The sequence below is a fragment of the Amblyraja radiata genome, chromosome 48 (genome assembly GCF_010909765.2).
Source record: "Amblyraja radiata isolate CabotCenter1 chromosome 48, sAmbRad1.1.pri, whole genome shotgun sequence".
NCBI lineage: Eukaryota > Metazoa > Chordata > Chondrichthyes > Rajiformes > Rajidae > Amblyraja > Amblyraja radiata.
In genome coordinates this window covers 577,579-580,958 of record NC_046003.1, presented here as the reverse complement: position 1 = coordinate 580,958, position 3,380 = coordinate 577,579, and positions in this window count along the sequence as shown.

Genomic DNA, 3,380 nt, shown 5'->3' with positions numbered 1-3,380 from the left:
AAGATGAAAGTCCTTTATTTGCAAACATCGGTTGGAATATTCAGGGAAGGTACCTGCCCGCCCGCCTGTCCATTGCCCAATCGCTCTCAGATCATCGCAACAGGCTGCTTTTGATTACAGTTTTACAGCCATATCTCCTCTACCTTATCTTGCATGCTCCACACTCCTCTCTCATCAATCCATCTTCTAATCTGACATTATAAACTTCAGTGAATACAAGCCCAGTCTCTTCCATCTTTCCTCATATGACAGTCCCGCCATCCCAGGGATCAATCTCGTGCATACAGTTTTGGTTTCCTAATCTGAGGAAAGACATTATTGCCGTAGAGGATTTGAGTATAGGAGCAGGTAGGTTGTACTGCAGTTGTACAGGGTCTTGGTGAGACCACACCTGGAGTATTGCGTACAGTTTTGGTCTCCTAATCTGAGGAAAGACATTCTTGCCATAGAGGGAGTACAGATAAGGTTCACCAGACTGATTCCTGGGATGTCAGGACTTTCATATGAAGAATGACTGGATAGGCTCGACTTGTACTCGCTAGAATTTAGAAGATTGAGGGGGGATCTTATAGAAACTTATAAAATTCTTAAGGGGTTGGACTTGCTAGATGCAGGAAGATTGTTCCCGATGTTGGGGAAGTCCGGAACAAGGGGTCACAGTTTAAGGATAAGGGGGAAATCTTTTAGGACCGAGATGAGAAAAACATTTTTTTTCACACACAGAGAGTGTTCACCACAGATGCTGCCGGACCCACTGAGTTACTCCAGCACTCTGTGAAACGTCACCTATCCATGTTCTCCACAGATGATGCCTGACCCGCTGAGTTACTCCAGCACTCTGTGAAACGTCACCTATCCATGTTCTCCACAGATGCTGCCGGACCCGCTGAGTTACTCCAGCACTCTGTGAAACGTCACCTATCCATGTTCTCCACAGATGCTGCCTGACCCGCTGAGTTACTCCAGCACTGTGTGAAACGTCACCTATCCATGTTCTCCACAGATGCTGCCTGACCCGCTGAGTTACTCCAGCACTGTGTGAAACATCACCTATCCATGTTCTCCACAGATGCTGCCTGACCCGCTGAGTTACTCCAGCACTCTGTGTCTATCTTTGATACACATAAAGCAGCATCTGCAGTTCCTTGTGTCTAAGTTAGGATTGGGAAGTTTGCAGGGAATGTCGGGATATGGATCACGTCCAGGCAGTGGGGAATAGTTTAACGGCATGGGGGATAGCACGGACATTGTGGGCCGAAGGGTCTGTTTCAATGCTAATCAAATCCAGTGCTGGAGTAACTCAGCGGGTCAGACAACATCAAGGGGGGGGGGGTGGATGTGAAGACCTGATACATCCCTCCACAGATGATGCCTGACCCACTGAGTTACTCCAGCACTTTGTATTTGTCTCCGGCTGCCAGCATCTGCAGTTCCTTGTGTCCTCACGTTACGAGGCCTGTCCTGTCCTGTTCTCAACTGCTCCATGTGAGTTGTAGAGAGTTGGTATTCACCAGCCGTGGGTGAATATAGACCATACATAATCCTCTCTCTCTCTCCACCTCTCCTCTTACTCACTCTCTCTATCTCCCTCCCTCCTCTCTTTCTCCCTCTCTCTCGCTTTCTATATCTTTCTCTCTCACCATCTCTCTCCTCATCTCTCCCCCCCCCCTCCCGGCCTCTCCATCTGTAGAAGAGTTGACACCTCAATATCCCTCTGTGCTGATTTTACCCACAGATGCTGCCCGACCCCAGGAGATCTTCCTCACTTTAGTCAGTCTTCAGTTCAAACCGGTTCCTGCCGTCTCCCCCCAACCCCCCCCCCCCCCCCACGCGAAAAATACACCATTTGTGGTTCTGTAGAGAGAGGTGGGAGAGGGAGAGAGGGAGGGAGAGAGAGAGGGAGGGGTGAGAGGGGGAGAGAGGGAGGGTGAGCGAGAGAGAGAGAGAGAATGGGAGAGAGGGGGAGAGAGAGAGAGAGAATGGGAGAGAGGGAGATCACACACACTTCTCTCTCTCTCTCCCCCATCTTTTTCTGTCTCTCCTTCTCCCAACTCATTCCCTCCCTCATTCTCTCTCTCTCACCTTTTTCTCCCCTCTGTCCCCCTCAGTCTCACCTCCTCTCCTCTCCTATACCCCTCCATCTCTCCCTTCCATCCCCACTCCCTTCTCTCCTCCTCCCCACACTTTCCCCTTCTCTCCCTCCGTCCCTCTAACACATCCCCTCATCCCTTCCCTCGCTCCTTCCCCCCTCTCTCTCCCTCCCCTTTCTCCTTCCCTCACTTCTTCCTCCCCTCTCTCCTCACCCCCTTCATTCTCTCCCTCTACCTCCCCCTCTGTCTCCTTCCTTCTCTCATCCTTTCTCCTTCCCTCTCTCTCCTTCCCTCTAATCATTCACTTCTTCCATCATCCTCTCCCCTCATTCTCTCTCCCCCACACTCATTCTTCCATCTCTCTACACCTCTCTCTCTCCTTTATTCCCTCCTTCCCCTTTCTCCTTCCCTCTCTCGTTATTCTGTCAACACTCCCACCCAGTGGTGTCCCCCCGCAATTACAAGCCCAGTTATTCTGTGGTCAACACTCCCACCCAGTGGTGTCCCCCTGCAATTACAAGCCCAGTTATTCTGTGGTCAACACTCCCACCCAGTGGTGACCCCCGCAATTACAAGCCCAGTTATTCTGTGGTCACTTTGACATTTGTTCCACATCTGTGTGTTTACAGAAATCAGGATATTTTCTGAATGAAATAAGTTTTTAAATCTAAAGCTGGCTTTTTAGTCGTGGACAAACAGGCGGTGCCTTGCTGCCAAACAGGCGGTGACGAACCTTCGTGAATTGTCGACTCAGAGGTGACTTTATAAGTTCAATAGACAATAGGTGCAGGAGTCGGCCATTCGGCCCCTCGAACCAGCATCGTTCATGAAGTTATCGGAGCGGATTGTTGGGGGTTGTGGGGTGAGGCAGGAGAATGGGGTTGGGAGGGAGAGATCGATCGGCCCTGGTTTAAATGGGGGAGTGGAATCGATGGGCTGAATGGCCTCATTTTGCTCCTATCCCTTATGAGCATGAATTAGTGTTGTGGATAAAACACTGGGGACTTGTCATTGCAGCGGGTCTTCACTGGATGGGAGTGTTGCCCACAAAATAATTAAGGGGGGGCACCACTAAATATTTAAAGGAGGGCACCACTAAATAGGAGAGAGAGAGAGAGAGGGAGAGAGAGAGAGAGAATGAAAAAGAGAGAGAGACAGAGAGAGAGAGAGAGAGAGAGAGAAGGAGAGAGAGGAGAGAGAGAGAGAGAGAGACGCAGAGAGAGAAAGATAGATAGAGACAGAGAGAGACAGAGAGAGAAAGAGAGATAGATAGAGAGAGAGACAGACACA